Genomic DNA, 18,828 nt, shown 5'->3' on the forward strand with positions numbered 1-18,828 from the left:
CAACTAAAAGTTGTCACAAAAATGTGTCGTGTAAACTAGCCTTACGGCCCTCGTGCTCGGCTTGTTATGTACCTATCAATGGGGGTGGGGGGGGGGGGTCGAGCATGGGTTGGGGATTTTGACATTGTCTTTAAAAAAAGGAAATTCACCATCCCCAGGACAAAGTAATTGGTCAAAATCCCCACCTGGGGGAATGGGAAGGTGGTGAAATGTCCTTCAAACCTTGTTGCAAGGGATCACATACCATGAAAATCCCTACCCTGGGGACATCACGTACGATCAAAATCCCTTCCTTGGGGACAGACCTCACGATCAAATTCCCGTGGTTAGCCCGACCCCCACCCCCCCCCCCCAAACTCAGGCTTAACAGGGATAGGTGCATTACACGTACCTTCAGTATTGCAGGTGTATCCTTTCGCGAATATGCAGTATTGTCCTCGTGGCCAAGGTAGACTGTTAGAAGACGTCTTATATTCTGTCTTCATGCAAAACTTTTGTTCCATGTCATTTTTAGCAACTTTTCCAGCCAAGTCATACGGATTTGACCAAGAATTGCTTCCAGCGGTATCATGAAAGATAGTCCCCTCATGCCAAACGGATCCTTTAGGACATCCTGACTTTGTCATGGGAAGACCATACGTACCCAGCGGCCAAGTTAAAGGAATACGCACATCGGGATCTTAATAAAATGTTAGGAAAAATGTAATCGAAGAGACTGAACTGATTGTGGCTACTTTGAATAATACCCTTTAGTAAATTCTCACCTCTGATATTGTATTTCTAGCTTTCTGATTGGTTTGCTAAATCCCATTTTATATCAGCCCATATACCTACGTTTGACCTTATATGGGAAATGAGCGCGGTGCGGCTCAGCTTAAATTTTTTCCGCGGGAAGCAAAAGTTTCATCAGAACAATAGCAGCAAAAAGAAGCAAATTTGGCGAGCTTAATATACAAAAAATATCGGCAGTGTCTTTCCTAAACACCCACATAGCACAAATACCATAGCTATAGTTGACTAATTACGAAAAACAAAAAGGATGGCTCAATTAAAAAGACTTGTAAATGTACAACTAGAGCGAATGAACGGAGAAGAAAAGCAGCAAATAATTTACGGGAAGACTAGAAGAACGACACAAGTTAAGTTTGTTACCTTTTCGATCTTTTCCTTTTATACTCCAATAAACTTCATCGACCCTGAGTGTAATTTCGCTTCAATTCAGCATAATAAACAAGTCTTGTCGACAGCCGTGGAGCCGTAAACAAGTACAATGTAAACTCTTGCTTCGTTCGACTTGCGCAAGACGTATAATTTTCCCAAAACTATTGCTTCGGATCTTCCCGTAAACCTTAATTGTTGTCACAAATTTCCAGGATTAAAGACGATTTAGGAGGAGATTGCCCGAGGAAAATCTTCTGAAGAAAACTCTCTCGCTCGCTTCCTTCTCGTGTTTCATTCAACGCAACTGAGTGAACACCGCGCCACAGATTTTCCCGCCTCCTCATAGTATCACTTTGTTTGCATCAAAATGAAATGCCCAGTCGATTTATACTTAAAGAATTTAATAAAACAATTATTCCATTCGCCCTTATTGGATACGAGTGGTTAAAGCCAACACGGCGCTTCGCGCCTCGTTCAGTTGGCTATTAACCACCTCGTATCCAACGCGGGGTCATGGAATAATTTTTAATTTCCTTTTTTATTGCTTTTCCAATTTTTCTTAAAGGCCCAGTAATATGGGCAACATTTTATTTCAACTTGTCTCGCAACATTGCTGCACTGTAAGTTGTAAGGTGTCGTTGCGCGTATTACCTCCCGCGTTGCAAGTTGCAACTTTGTGCATTCTGATGCCGCAACTTGCAACGCGGTAGTAATACGCGCAACGACACTTTACAACTTGCAACGCAACAATGTTGCGAGACAAGTTGAACGAAAATGATGCCCGTAATACTGTGCCTTAATGGTCTTCGATCATACCATGAGGTGGTGAAGCTCCTTTAAGATTTGGATAATTCTTCAAGAACTCTTTCACGTTTCGCTGCTTCCCTGCCAAATTTGCACACCTTGTTTTCGAATCGAGGACCTTTCTGAAGTAACTGCGTGAAAAAGCCTTGTAAATAGGCAGCAGCTTCAATCCGATGGGAGCTGGCATGTCGGGTCCACCTGACGTAATCACCGTCTTGAGTTTAGTAAATTTTGAGCTATCCTCACTGTTTCCTTTGAACTTTTCGAAGGCAGCATCCAAAGCGCCACTAAGTCCCAGATAACCACCAGACACAGACACCGTTGACCCTAACTAAATATAAAAGCATCAAATGCGTGGATATCTAGACTTCGAGCCAGGATCCGAGCCAGGATTCGAGCCAAGATCAGGGCCAGGATTCGAGCTTGGATCCGAGCCAGGTTAGCCTAACTAGCTCTCCGATTAGCCTGAATAGCACTCCGGTAAGCATAAATAGCGTTCGGTTAGCCTAACTAGCACTCCGGTTAGCCTACTTTAGCTTGGGTTGGTTGCGGTTCGCTTTTATAATAGGGTTACGGGTTAGGGTTGGGGTTAGGGTTAGGATCCAAGCTCGGATCCTGGCACGGATCATGGCTCGGATCCCAGCTCGGATCCTGGCTCTGATCATGGCTTTATTATTAATTAATCTCATCAAGGAGGACCAAATGCTGGTTTATTGCAGTTTTCAGTGAGATGCGAACTCTGAAATTCAATCCTCACCCAACGGTTTACGCTTTTTTCTGCCGTCAATCACCTTAGCAGACCTCTCGGAAAACAGAAAATCACCTCAGCCGGGTCAAAAGGTCACGTTTGTCAGTTGTGATTGGTAGATTTTGATCCACTTTGTTTGTTTCTGTTATTTATGGTTCTTTGGCTGTCGCCATAATCATAATCATAATCATTCAAGTTCATTGCGTTGCTCAATCGATCGATTGGTTGGCATCGAGGTTAGCAAGAAAGAACAATAATGCTGTTTTTGTTACGCAAAGATCGAAAGGTTCAGCATATTTAATTTACACTGGAAATGAAGTAATAAATAAAGCACAAATGTAGCACAAGCCTATAAACACTTTTAAATCGATTTCGCTTCCGAATAAAAACCGGCGATAAATATGTTTTGAATTGACTGAACTCCACTCACAGCCGTGTTAACCCTCGTCAACTAAAAATATTCTGACTGAAAAGCATTTTCTTAAGTTATGCTCACTTGCATATAACGAATTAATAATCTCCGCGTGGATTCCCAGTAGAATTTTATTTTGATAAACAGTGCAAAAGCGTAACTGAATGAAATGAGTAGTTTGATCGTCTACGCACGACACAACATTGGGGCGATTAATTTGACCGTTATCAATCAAACAAAAGAAAGAAATGAATACGACCAAAGCGAATGCATGAAATTTGAAATTATTATATAGCATGTAAGTAAAATTTAACAACTAAGCTCAAGATGTTAACGATGTGGCGAAAATAGAATAAACGGACAATAATATTTACATTTTATATTTAACAATTATTCCACGAGCGCGCGTTGGAAAATGATCTCATATCCAACAAGCGCGAGTGGAATAATTGTTTTATTAAAACCGCCCAAAGAATTGCAATCTTGGAGCTCCCCAGCTGTTTTCGTTGACGCGTATTGGCTACCATATTTGTGGTCGATGGTATACGAGCTCATATACCATTGCCTGTTAACCAATCAAAACGCAGGAATTGCAATATACCATTGCTAGTTTTTAATATTTTATGATGTCTATGCGTGGTTTCTTGACTGTTCTAAAGAATTCTTACGTTTTGCGTTGCATACTTGGCAATTTCAGTGTATGAACTTTCAAAGCGTATCGTCGATTTGGTTCCTAGTTCCACCTCCAAAACAATGTGCTAAAAGAAAGGAAACCGAGTCACTTTATAAACAACTGTCAAAAAATAATAGTTTCATGTTCTAGGACATGACATTAAGGCCCGGCCGAACGCACGCAACATTAATTTAAGCGCAACATATCCCAACATTGTTGCGCCCAGCATGTTGCAATCGTTTGGCCACCCTGTTGCAACAGAGTAATTTTTACCTAGTTTTTATATTATAGTGTATTTTAACTAAATTTTGTAATTTTAGATTGTTAGATTTTTAGCATTATTTTTAGTTCTTGATTGTATTTTATATTAGAGGGCCACTGGTTTGTCAGTTTTTTACTGTTATGTGTTTACCCTCTATAAATAAAGTTGATTATTATTATTATTATAACATGTTGCAACAAGTTGGATGATGTTGGACCAAGTCTGAAACTGGTCAAATATTTTTTCTCCCAACATCTCGCAACATTTTTGGATGTTGCATGATATTGTACTCGTTTGGCCAAGTTCGTGCAACATTGTTGCGCTGGAGCATGCGCACTAGTTCGATTTGCGCCATCCAACATACCGCAACATATCGCAACAGGGTGGCCAAACGCGTGCAACATGTTGTGTCGTTAAAATGTTGCGTGCGTTTGGCTGGGCCTTTACAGTACAACAAATCAGGAAAACTTAATTCAAACCATTTATGACTTTTACATGATAAAGAGTACTTTTGAATTTTTTTCATGATGTTTTTATCGTTTTTTTCCATTGTTCACAGTTTACCAGTACATCTTCCATATACTAGTATTACCCGCAGCAGTGGCGGACAGAATATTAGCAGTTTCAAGAGCAAAAATAAAGGGGCTACAATAGGTCACGGTACTTTAGGTAATTCTATTTATTTTCGTTAATTAAGAGCTCTAAACTTCAACTTGGCAGGGAAAAAGTCTTTTATTGGCTAAATCACGGCCACAAAACAAACAAGGTTGATTTTCGAGCATTGTTAATGACACAAATTGAGATAAACTTGAAAAAAGTCGGGCCGACGTTTTTCAAGTTTACCTGAACGCAATCCGTTTTAATCTTCTCGAATTTTAACCTTCTTTGCCCCTCTTTGGCCTTTCTGTGTTTTTTAGTTATTCTAAAGTTATTGTGAAATTTCAGTTAATTATATGACCAGTTTTTTCAGTGCCGAAATTGCCTAAAATTGCGTGACATAGCCCCTTTAAGAAGTCGCTATGTAAGCTATTGCACTTGTGAGTGGTTACAAATTAATATACAGTAAAACCTGCGAGTAAGAACCTAATTTTTTTCCAGGTTAGCCTACACAGGTTCTTATATAAATGTTAGTTGACACAATTGCAAATTTAAGCTATTCAGGTTCTTAATAGGTTCTTAAAAAGGTACTTTTCTTTGACGGCATAGCGGTGCTGGGAAACTGTGCAAGTCTGTGTCAATCAAGCCGTTGCTAAAAAAGACGTCACCCAAAGTTTTGTTTTTCACAGAAAGATTTAAATATCAATGACAGCATGCGTGTGAAATGCGAATAGTGGCGGTTTTTGCGTTTGATGTTTCACGCCGCTGAGATGTTTTTTTTTTTACATTTCCAGCCAAATTTCTCACCTGATGTTTCACGTTACTGAGAATGTTTTGGTGGCGTGGAATAACAAGCAAAAAAATTGGCACGGTTGACATTTAACAACCAAAAAAATGTTTAGCATTTCAGAATCATTGGAGTTATTTTTATTAGCATAATTTGCAAGCCGTACTTTTGCCAGACTATTTATCACTGTTTTTGTTATTACCGTTATCACTGTTTGTTGTTTTAATGTCCGGCAAACTTCAAAGGAGCAAACAAAATGCAAATAGCCAATGTGTTTTTGTGCACCAAAACATGCGAACTAAACAAAGAACTTGGTCAAGCTATTCATTTTGCCCTTAGCAACCATTCGATAGCTACTGCGGACACTCGGTTGCCCGGCACCGCTATGCCGCATTTTTGAGTCGTGTAACAAAGGAAGTTTCTCCCCCCTGCCCCACCTTAAAAGAAAAGAGTAAATTGTTTTTAAAAAATGTACACTTACCGTTCCCCAGTTTTCAATGAATTTCATGTAAGCTCTTTGGTCGTACTTTGCGGGTAATTTACATGCAGCAGCTGCGAATTCTCTGGTAACTGGCCATTCTGTTTCTTGAGCTAAGCCCAGCTGATAGCGAGCTCTTCCTTTATTGCACACCTCTTTGGTTTCAAAATATACGTTTTTTGATGATTGTGTGTCTGAACTCGCCTGCTCAAATCCTGCAGTAACAAGAAAATAAAGGAAAACAAACAAAAAGAGGACTTTTTTAATCATCCTGAGTAATTGAAAAATATATCATTTTGCTCTGCGTATGCTGTCCGGGAGCGAGCGAAAATCTTCTAACATTGCAATTTTTCTTAAAATTTCACCACTGCTAGTTTAAGAGATACTTATGTCAGAAATGTAAAAAAAATGGGAGTCACCGAATTCGTTTCCGAGATACGATATATAAAGAAGGCGCCCATTTAGATAAACTTGACTTCGTCACTCGATATGACCTCTGCGGCTTCTGGCAAGAAAATATTTAAAATGAATTTATGCAGGCCAACTTCCTTTGACCGAACTTATTTGAGTGGGTCTATTGAACAAATATATTTCACTTTTAAAGCCTCTTAGAGTAAACAATGTCTTTAACAATTGCATTTGCAAACCTCCAAAACAGCAGAATGCTGCAAAATGTGACTGATGATTCGATCGCCCGCGGGAAGAGAAAAAGAAGAAGTTATAAACTTCTAACATTCAAATTTGGCTAATTTTTTTGTCAATCGGTAGAGATTTATCCCAAAAGGTTATATATCCCGAAAAAAATGGGGCGTCACCGACCGTTTAAGAAAGGAAACTACAAGCAAAGTCAAAGCAACGGCTACCCACCCAAAATGTGTTTAGCAAGTTTTCTCAGCGCGCGCTCATGCATGACGTGGCGTGACGTTGCAACATGAATTACGTGCGCAGTAATGATGCGCATAAACAATTAGAGCAAACGTCCTTATTATCCGAAGAATCGTGAATATTTATGACCTCGTCGCGGGTCAGTGAACACTTTGTGAAGGAAAGCTAATCAAAATAAAGGACGTTTTTTAACAAACCACGGTCAAAGGACAATTGCAAATCAATGAAAGTATGACAAACAACAAAATAATACAATTTTCTTGCTTTTGACTGGAAAAAAATTACGAAATGTGCCGTAGGTAAAGCGGCGTTATTTTGCGGTTGAATCCGCCATAACTTCGATATTGCGTGAAATGCGCGGAGAATTGCACCTTGGGATACTATTCGAACGTCGTCTGTCTGGCGCTAATGCCGTCCGGTGACGTCACTACACTAAAATTCATGCGGAAAAGTTTCGGTCGAGGCCATAAATTTGTGAAAGAAAAGTCGCTTCAATAAAGAATTACAGGGTATAAAATTGTTTTAGTAGTGAACTGTTGAAAACTTGAGACAAATGGATGAGATTTTAATCGACTGCAGGCTATATTCCTTACGGAACCGATTTAAGCTGAATTATGCAAATAATTTTCAAATCAACCAATCAAAATCACTACCCAGTTTTCAGGTAGTGACGTCACCGGACGGCATTAGCGCCAGATGTGTTCAGACGTCCCTTCTCGGGAGTAGGCGACCAGAGAGGGATGTCTGAAATTCAGGGCGGCTAACGTCATATTTTGGGCCTTTTGAGACTAATAACTTCATAACTACTCAGTAAAAGTTCTTGTTTTTGATATATTCCGTTACTTTTTGCCTCCGTGTCACGTAACTGATATCAAACTTCAAAGCTGTCAAGAGAGTGAGTGTCAGAAATAAACCCTGTTTTGTTTTGTTTTTTGTTCATATTTGTTTGTTTTAATTTCGCGGAACGATTTCGCCTCTAGTCTCTTGTTTTGGTGTTTAAATGATCTTTTTTACTGCAAGATTTCATCAGAAATGTTAACCTGCATAAATGGAAGTTAGAGAATGCCAAAAAAGGCGACAGATGAAGAAAGAATCGTTGAAATTTTGCTCTTCTTTGAAATTGTGTACGCCACTGTTTTGCCGTGAACCGCGCGAAATAGATCGCATATTATTATTTTATCAAAACAAGCCGGACTCTAGGTCCTCTAGAAACGCTTTGAGGTAAGAAAACATCTGTTAGCCACAAACTGAAGACAGAGCACTTAACTTTTGTTCTCTTTCAGGTAAATCGAAGTTAGCAGCGAATTTGAAAGACTTACTGCGAAACGGACGCTTAAAATTTTGGAATGAAATTGTAATATAAATCTGACCAAATTAACATTGAATCAGTAAATAGTCTCAATATTTCAACTAGGTTTGTCGGCTTTGTCAGCCTTTCAGAATGTTTTATTAGTCGGATAAAGGACTATGATTTGGAAATGTGAACGAAATGGTATCTTTTTTCATTTATGAAGAAGTCACCAAGGTAAAGAATAAACTACACTTTCACTTTAATTTACTGATGCCGCGTGCATTTGTAACTGCCGTAAGCGGCGGCGAGTCTTGAAAGTTCCTTCCCTTCAATGCTATATTCTAAGGGTCTGTTTAACAGCAGGCGGGTAACCCTAGCACATAGGGTTATCCTAGCATCTAGGGTTACCCTAGCGCTCCCACATTTATTCTTTTTTTCAACGACGTGTTTACAAGGCGCTAGCTTACCCTAGCAGCTAGGGTAAACCTAGCTGAGTTCTAGGGTTACCCTAGGCGCTAGGATAACCCTAGCGCCTTGTAAACGCTCTGCTAGGGATAACTCGCCTACCCGGGACAACTTTATTTTGGCTCCAAAAAGCTAAATATGTTTAAAAATACCGACAAAAACAGCGAATTGTGACCAAGAAACATCGTGTTCATTCACAATTTGTCGTATTTTTGCATTGGAACGGAATTATTTTCGAATAACAGTTTCTAACGACAAAATTTTACAAGGTTAACTGAAGCGTTACCGGTGTAAGTTGACCCGGGTAAGTAGGGTTACCCTACCTGCGAATATATTTTGCTTGTAATTAATAAACCCGGGCTATGTTCTAACCCTCTTGCTAGGGCAACCCTAGCACCTAGGGTTACCCTACCTGCTTGTAAACAGGCCCTTAACCCGCTGAATAGAACACAAAGCAAAAATACTCCCGGGCCGTTAGAAAGGAGTGTAAACGAAAAAGACAGATTATGTTTGATGAGATGTATTAGATCTTGCTCACAGAAATTTTTGATACAAAGGGCCGGTGTTAATATTTCAAGACAGTTTGACCTTTTTTTTCGTATATCGTATATCGTATATCAGATGACACGCTAAAAGATAACGCAATTTTAGTCTGTTGCAGAGGAACACAAAACTCCCGCATATATCATATATCTGATGTCACGCTATAATATAACGCAACGTTGGCAATGAATTTCTTAAAAAAAATATTTAAGATGCCCTTGTTAAGCGTGATATCATCATCATCATCATCCTTTGTTTCCCTCGTTGAGCCCTATATCTCTTCACTACGAAAACCACCCCACCACACCCTCCCCCCCCCCCCCCCCCCTCGCTTCTAGTTCCTTCATCATTTGAAAGTGACACGGAAGCTGCCCAAAGGGCTTTTGATTTATAAATTTAAGGTAGCTCTGAACCTCACCCACAGAATTTTTTCAGAAAAATTGTGTGAATGCTTGTTTTGTCCATTTGCCAACAAAAGCTTTTTGATACAAAACAAAAACTTTCACCGTTAAGTTTTTTAATTTAATACCCTCAAAAGGTCAAAAATTTGGTACATGTATATTTGACTACTTTTTATCATTGCCGTGACAAAGAATTTTGACGTCACGGTGACTTCAATTTGTTCTTGGTAAAACGTTTACAAAGTTGTACTTAAAGCCGGTTTAACCTCAACATTATTGGTGTAGCCGCAATAGAATGCAAAAGACGGGAATATCTAAACTATTACGAGCCACCTGAAAGGGACTGTGTCACGGCTGAGTTAAGTTTATTTTATTAACTTTTGCCAAATACTCACTATGAAACGTTCTGTTTGCAAAAAAATAACTTCTATGGATCTAATTATAAATGACAAGAGCATAGCTTCATTACGACCAAATGTGTTTCCCGGGCGTTATACTTTAAAGTTACAAGCAAACGAGATTAACTTTGAAAACTTTTCAACCCAACAATAATTCAAAAAACCCATATTGCAATCCTTTTCAATCTTTGTCGCTTTTGGTCATCCGTTCCTTCTTGTATTTGCTGTGTGATTGAAATGTTCCTTCGCTGTTTTAAGAGGCTATTTTCCCGGGGGGGTCTAAATTTTTTTTTGGGGGGCCGTTTTTTTTTTTTTTTTTTTATTTTTTTTTTCCTTTTATTTTTTTTTTTTTTTTTTTTGATAAAAAAAAAAAAAAAAAAAAAACAAAGTCGGAAAAAAAAAAAAAAATAAAAAATGGGGCGCGCCCCCCGGCCCGGGCGAATATTTAAACGAATTTGATGGTCATTTCCGATGCCTAAATTTAGCTAAAATCCGTGACACAGTCCCTTTAACCTAAAGTACACGGCTTTAATACGTAGACGAGAGTCATAGAAATTCATTTTTCTTACTTTCACTTAGACTGAATGCGGCATTCCACGTGGCGTCCTCGTAGCCTCCAGCTGTAGAACAAAACAAAAACCAATAAAGACTGAGGGTTAATGGGGTTTTTTATTTTTTGGTTATTTTTTTTTTTTTTTAATTTTTTAAATTTTTTTTATTATTTAAAAAAAACCAAAAAATACCGCGTGCTGTTAGGGAAGCCTCGAGACATGCAACCCATACTGCCGGAGCTTATCCTGGTTTCTGTAGCATTAAAGGGGCAGTATCATGGCGATTTTTAAGCATTTTCGCCATAGTTGAGCTAAAATTATGCCTCAATAGCTTCACTCATTCACAAGATGCGCAGAGAACAACAAGGTGAAGATATTACGTGAATATTTCAAAGGAGAGCAAAATGTATTTAGTTTTAACCTATTTGTCCATGACACATGGGCAGAGTTTGAAAACGTCTGCCAGACGTTTTCAATTTTTGTTTGAAATCTCATGCCTAAATATAACTTATGATAATACATCTTTTGTTACTTTAGTGGACGGTAATAGTCATTTTTAACAAAGCTATACAATTATTTTAAAGTTTCCATTAATATAAATATTTTTTTTGACTTTGACTTTTCGAAGTAATTCTCGTGATATATACTGCCCCTTTAAGCGACTAGGAATATTTCTACTCCCCCGTGAATGGGATGCTAGTCTATCGCAGGGTACGCAAGGTACCTCCCTCCCCCCCCCCCCTCCCAGAATTATTTTGCCGTACCCATTTATACACCTGGGTGGAGAGAGGCACTGTGAGAGTAAAGTGTCTTGCCTAAGAATACAACACAGTGACCCCGGTCAGGGCGTGCTGTTAGAGTTTGGGTTAACCCTCGGACGTACAAGCAAACTCACACCCCCACCATCGTACAAGGGGGGGGGGGGGGTGGATGGAACCCCTCCCCGGAGTTTTCGTTATATTAAGGCATAGCGAAAATATTTTGCACTGAGAAGAAAGCCCTTAGCTTACTCTACAAGATGACATAATTTTAATTGGCTGTGACGTCATACTACGTCACGTGACGTCATAAGAGCCGCCATCTTGGATCCGCCATCTTGGATTTCAACATTTTCCTAGAAAGTCACAAAATAACGGAAATTGATGCAAAATCAAGCCAGAATGCTTAGGGAATGTAAAAATAAACAAATGTTGCACTTCTGTTTAAAAAAACTGGAAAAAATCAAGAAAAAATGTTAAAAATGACGATTTTTGGTAAGACCTGCCTGTATTTATGAGACATGGTTGACATATCAAAATTTCCGCAAAGGATGAATGAACAGCTACTGAAAGTTTCAGCATTGTAGAGTAAATCTTTTTTTCAAAATTTGGGAAAAACCTTATGGGGGGGGGGGGTGGCATCCACCCCCCCCCCCCCCTTGTACGTCCGAGGGTTAATAGGGTAAGGTAAAGACTACCTTAAAGGAGAAGTTCATTTCAAAATGGCCATTTATTTTTTTTAGGCCAATAAAAAGTTTATACAAAGATATGTTATTCACCAAAAGTGCGCTAAAACCCTACGAAATCTTTCTCTGCAGTAGCCCAAACCTCGACAACTGAACGTCGCCACCTTGGAACTGGTAATGTATGCGTGACGTCAAAGAGCTCAGCCTGAAGGTCGACGGGAAAATTTAAATACTCGAAACTCCTTGTTTGCCTGTTTGTGCAGCTCCATATTGCTCAAACAGAGCTCCAAGTAATCCAAAAATATTTTCACCGCCTTTCAATATCTAACAGGAAAATTGCTCATGAATGGCTTATAAGAATGGGCAGGGACGATAAATTTCTGCCAAAGCGGACTCAAATGTTTGTGTGCTCTGAAAACTACGGAAGACTGCTTCGAAGAAGATCATAGATACAGTTTCCTGCGTGGAAATACCCAGAAAAAAGGAAAAGCCAGACGCAATACCAACTTATGTTACGTTTATGTTATTTCACTTTTTACTTGATTTCAGGGAGGATTTTTATTCAACCGGAGAATCTCTTCTTGGTCAAATATAAGATCGCAACTCCTAAAGTGAGCTTTATGTCATTTTTTGTAGTTGACTGACAGAGCTAGAAATGTTCGAATTATTTCACTTTAGACCAAGCAGAATTTTAACTTTACTTATTACTTGTTTGTATCTTTTTCTCTGTCTTTTTCTTTTTATATTTATTTACATAGCATTCAAATTTTTTTAACAACTCAGCCCGTTTAGTTATTCTATTCTAAGAAGTTATTTTTGCCAATTTAGTTTAATTTTTGTTCATGCTGTAATTATTTATAGTTTTCTGGCAAATAAAATGGTCGTTCTTGTTGTTGTTGCCAACGCCGGGGGCGTTTGATCGAGGTCCCAGCGATTATTTGCGGTTGAGCAAACAAGTAAATATATTCTCTTAAATAGCACTGCTACGACAAACTGGTACGGTTTGCTACTTTGGTATTTTTTATAATGTTCAAGGAAACGTCCGGCGTAAAATAACTAGGATGGATGCTGTAAACAAAACGAAACAGCAATGTTCGCGTTCATGTTGTCATGACTGACGTACTGTTGTTTATAACAGTGGAAGAGGACGTTTATAACCGCGGAGGACGTTGACGACATTGCCGTTTATGGACTTATTGGTTGTTTATGTTTTTTTTGTGACAAATCTTGATTGCAACATGTACGTGCCGTATGCAATACTATAACTTTGGTAATAATCATCCTCGGAGACCCAGGGACAGTTTGTCGGGCGGGACGACGAGAAAAACCGTGGGTCTCGAGGGATAGGTAATAATAAATCAACCTGAAAAAATTTCTCCCACTTCGTTAATAAACACCGGACCCTGATTAAACGCCGGCTTCAAATAAACGCCTGGTTTACAAAGCCAAGATTGAAATAAACGCCGGGGTTGTTTGATTGAGAAAATACGGTAAAAAAATGACTAACCTCTATTCTTTCTTTATTCTTTTTCCTCTTTCGCTTACATGTTGTTTGAAGGGAGTTAAAAAAGGATATTTTAAAATTGGTTGGTATTGCGACTGGCTTTTTCTTTCTTTTGTGGGTATTTCCACGCAGGAGACTGTATCTGTGATCTAGTTCGAAGCAGTCTTCCATATGGTTTTCGGAACACACAAATTTTTGTGCCCACTTTTGAGCAACTGTTCTTTTAAATATTGGAAGATGGTGAAAAGAAATACCTCCGTCTTTTTGTATCTCTTGGAGCTCTGTTTGAGCAAACAGGCATTTTTAGAAACAAAAGCCACTACAAAGAAACAAGGAGTTTCGAGTATTTAAATTTTCCCGCCAAACTTTAGGCCGAGCTCTTTGACGTCACGCATACATATTACCAGCTCCAAGATGGCGGCGTTCAGTTGTCGAGTTTTGGGCTACTTCAGAAAAGGATTTCGAAGGGTTTTAGCGCTCGTTGGAAGCTGAACTTTTGGTGAATATCATATCTTTGTATAAGATTTCGATTGGCGTAAAGACAAAAATGGCCATTTTGGAGTAAACTTCTCCTTAAACATGAAGCTACGACGGATATTACACCCCCCCCCCCCCTCCTCCCTGGGCTCTGAGATGCTATTCGGTCGAAGGGTTACCCGATGCATAGAACAGGAATAACAAGTGTCCTTGTGGAGTAAACCTGACCAGAATTTTCACCTTGACGTTAACATTCCGAACATCTGAGATACCGTAGAATTCCGGTTATAAGCCCCCCCGCTTATAAGCCCCCCCCCCCGGTTATAGGCCCATCATCCTGGAAACAAGAAAAAATACATCCGGTTATAAGCTATTCCCCCCCCCGGATATGGAAGCCCCCCGGGGGGGGGTCTACCAGATGACAGTACTAAATAGGGCTAAATGCTTCGTTATTATGTGTTTTTAACTTAAAAACGTATTGTCATCAACACTCCCGTGGCTCGTTTTGGGAAACGGCAAAATTTTTCTTCATTCCGCTTAGTAAGCCCTCCCAGATATAAGCCCCTCTGCTTATAAGCCCACCGAAAACGCCTTACGAAGTTGTATAAGCCCAGGGCTTATAACCGGAATTCTACGGTATGAGAAAACATTTCTCTGCAGGGAACAAGACAAAATTAAAATGAAAATGTAATCTATTGACCATTTCGGAGTCACCCCTGCGCAGGGAACTTGCTGGGGCAGGCTTCAAATGTTAACCAGTCGTCGATTAACTGAAACCAGCACATGAAAGATCACGCCATGTTTAAAGCTTTAAGGATGAACAGAGACCATGTTATGGACCTTGAAACATGGCTCATAATCCATGCAAACGTCTCTAATCTTGAGACAGCGTCCCCGAAAACCATACAAACGTTTAAACTATTTAACGATTTCTGTGGTACTCTTAAAAATGCAAACACAGTGTTTTTTCATCTCAGCTTCTTCCTAAAAGTAGGTCCATAGCAGGATTTTACAGTTGTTACTAAACTGATAAAAGATTAAGAGTTTATATGTTTTGGGGGACGCTGTTTCAAAAATAGATACAGTTGAACCCCTTTTAAGCGGCCCCCCTCGGGGTGTTGGCTGGCCGTTTTTTGGGGTGGCCTTTTTGGGGTTTTTTGAATTTTTTTTTTTTTTTTTTTAAAATTTTTTTTTTTTTAAAAAAAAAAAAAAGGAAAAAAAAAAAAAGAAAAAAAAAGAAAAAAAAAAATTTTTTTTTTTTTTTTTCCCCTTTTTTTTTTTATATTTTTTTTTTTTTTTTTTTTTTTTTTTTTTTTTGGCAAAAAAAAAAAAAAAAAAAAAAAAAAAAAGGGGGGGGGGGGGGGGCCGCGGCGGCTGGGGGGGGGGGATTTTTTTTTTTTTTTTTTTTTTTTTTTTTTGTGGGGGGGTGGTACGTTTGTATGGATTTTGAACAATGTTTCAAGATCCATATCTTGGTCTCTGTTTAATTTTAAAGCATCAAACTTGATCAAATGACCATGCTCGGCGTGATCTTTCGTGTGGTTGTGTCTGTTTATCGATTGGTTAAAATTTGAAACTCGCCCTAGTTCCCTACTCAGCCCTGAAATGACCAATTTGAACCATAACATTATTACTCAGTACCTAATTGCACATCCTCCTTGAGTTTCGTTTGATAGGACCTGGCGCCGGAATACATTTGGTGTTTGCTTTGCTGGACACAGGACTCGTGATGAGCAAAGGAAACTTGATTTGGTACCCGGTACTTCCCGTCCACAGTAGTCTTGGCTTCGTCCCACGTCAGCTGCAGTATCCTTCTAGTGGAGAGAAGGCCTGGGTCCACCCCGCCCATTGACAACTCTCCGCCTTCAGGATTTCCCTTAAGGTGATTCCATTGAAAAAGAATTTGTAATCAAAATCTTTTAAAACTTTGCACAGTTGTTGATTACAACTAGTACATCAAATAAATGAAATAAAAAGAGGGGAAGAGGGGGTCATAATGCTTGTTTTTGCGCTCTTGAGCTATAGTTTATAAGTACCTTGCTAGTTTATAAAAGGAATATTTACAACTAGCCTTGGTTAAGAGGCGCCCATTACATAAATTACTTTTTTTGATAGAAGTAGAAAATGAATATCTTCCTTTAGTGACACAACAATGTTACAGTAAAAAAGCCAACATTTTGCTAACAAAAGCAAAAGTAATGGAATGAAAGGGCTATTAAAGCAACTATATGCTTCCATTGAAACACGTAAAAACGGATTTTAATGAAGAATCAATGAGAATATTTCAAAATAGGGAAATCAAAAATTCTTAAAACTTAGATATATCATAGAGAGTCGTTTTTTCTTTAAAATTATATATGTAATAAAAGAGGGAGTCGCCATGCTCATTTCAAAGAAAACGACCATTGATTTCCCTGTCGAGCTCCCGGGGGGGGGCCCCCCCCCGGGGGTCCTCCTCTAAGAAACCTCGTAATGTTCTGTGTGAACGCGCGCTCGTGCGCGCGCTAGATGACTCAAATATTATGCGCAGAAAGGATGCGCAATGCATTTCACTGAAATCACCTTAAGGACGTTATAACCAACACCTATATACGTCAGTCCTTTGGCCGTGTCGACATTATCCCCGGAACTAACATGGGTGACGACTGCAGCACCAAGGACGATGAGAAGAATAGAAAGCTTCATGGCTTCCCTGTGAAGAGAAAAAACAGAGTGGAATGACTGAACACTTAGGGCGCTTTCCATTTGTCAGAACTGGCCGATCAGACCGGTATATTCGAGAGAAAAATGCCATTGTTAGTCAGATTTTTTTCTGCCAAATCAGTCATTGCACCATTTCACATTAAAAACCATCGGACCGGCTGGCCAGTTCTCACAAATGGAAAGCGCCCTTATATCACTGCAAGATTCCCCATGTGTTCTCTTGTACTACATACCACATTTCATGCCTACCTGTATATGAACTAAAGTCAGTTATTCAGAATTTTGTTTTGTTACGGGTATTCAAAATTTACAATAAAACCAATGAACTTGAGGCTTTCGACGCTGGATTAAATATGAATACAAGGATACTCAGACTGAGAAACTAGTGTAGCACTTTAAATAAATTTAATTTTAAATAAGTGAACATTTTGTTGATTTTAAACCTCATAAATGCACTTGAATCAGTCACGGTGAAACTTAATGTTTTTTTTTTTTAATAAAATACCAAATTACTTTTAGCTTCATTGACACTGGTTGCCTTACAACAATTTCTTTTCTAAACAATTAATGAGACTACATGGTCAATAGCGAAGCGCGCGAGGTCTAAAAATAGAATGCAAATGAATAAAACCACCATAAGGCTCAAAAAAACACCAGCGTGTTCTGAGAGAAATAGAAGGAATTTAGGCGAAGTTTTCATTTCATGTATAAAGTGTTTTAGGAATACCGGCTGCTTTAAAAAGAGTATCGGGAAATCTTCCGCCATTGTCTGAGTTGTGACGTCACTCCAGGATGTTTCGTGTGTTTTAGCTAAAGCAAAAACTAACATCCTGAAAACTGTTTTTCCATGTTAACTTCTAGATTTATTTATTTATTTATTTCGCAAATTTCAGCTTTATTTTTATTTAGAATACCTTATTATAGGAAATAAACGCTTGTGTTAAAAACACGACTTAAAGTAAGGCGAATCGAAGGAAAAGTTACTTCGAATTAAAAATTAATACAAAAGAGGGGGTAAAATTTCAAAATGAAAGAAAATTTAACGCGACGAACACAAAGAAAAAATTTTTTTGAGACAAGAGGGACAAATTTATTTCAACACTAGGCGTATAATCCCAAACGTAGGGGTTAAGCGGATGGATTTGACTGTCTCCAGCGTTCTTCACAGTTTCGATGATACCGGCAGATTTCTACCGCGATGAAATAATGCTTTTTTATTTTTTTTTTTATTAGAACGTCTGGACTGTATCGAGAAATTGGGGCCAAAATAATGGAAATTAACGTTAAGTTCGGGTTAATTTCATGAAGCGTTAATTTCCTATAATAAGGTGGATGGCTACTTTGGCTCCGTCCACTGTTTAATCGAAAATGCAACTATTTCCGTCCACACTTATCCAGTGAAAACGATGACCGAAAACGCCGGTCTTCGAAAACACCTCTGTAGAGTGGAAATTTTAAAAAACGCCGTTTTAGTGGTTTCGCCGGTGTGGACGGTCGTGCCGGATAAAAAATGTTTCACTGCTTTGGCTTTTTTTAGACTTATACCGCATATCTTGTTTTAAGATTTTCTTTCAGGTAAAATGTACAAACTCTTTTATTGTAGAATACGACTTTATTAGCCGGGCCTAGTTGTTCAAAGAATGGAAAACGCTATCACTACCCAGTAGGTTAGTCGGCTGAGAAAACATACTACACTCTTCCGCGTGTAGCGTATTTCATTGACTTTAGTCAATCAGTCCTTTTCTTATTTCGAACAACTAATAATTATATTATTTCGAACAACTCAGTATTACTTCTGGTAACTAAACATGTTATCGGAAAGTCATCAAAGACTAAACGTTTAATATAAAAATGGATGGGTCTCAGAGAGTAAAAGAAACCGTTTTCCAATTGAATTTCGTATACGGTGAAAATCAGTTTACAATGTACACAATAAAAGAATATCATTGGGTTTTAGGCCTCTAAAATCAACCCATTTAAATTAGAGGGTAAAGCAAAATGAAGTAAAATAGTTTTGTACTTACCTCTAGAATTTGCTGGATGTCTTCGAATATCTTGTGATCCAAGTTGTGTGTTATATGAAAAATGTGTTTTTTGTCTCAAGAAATATATATTCTTCATTTGCTATGCTTACTGCATGTGGGATAAATTTGTGTAGGCGGCGGATTGGTTGTTTCCAGGAAGCCTCTTGACATTGCACGCTTTATTGTAAATGGGTTTATTTAAACGGGTTGAAATTTGACC

At 38.7% G+C, this 18,828-nt stretch overlaps 1 pseudogene; it reads right to left on the reverse strand.

Moving 5' to 3' along the window:
• Positions 1–16,822, reverse strand: part of LOC144665087 (perforin-like protein 1) — a 21,114-nt pseudogene extending 4,292 nt beyond the window's left edge.
• Positions 16,823–18,828: the final 2,006 nt, after the last annotated feature.

The sequence above is a fragment of the Oculina patagonica genome, chromosome 9 (genome assembly GCF_052425735.1).
Source record: "Oculina patagonica isolate OP01 chromosome 9, crgOcupat, whole genome shotgun sequence".
NCBI lineage: Eukaryota > Metazoa > Cnidaria > Anthozoa > Scleractinia > Oculinidae > Oculina > Oculina patagonica.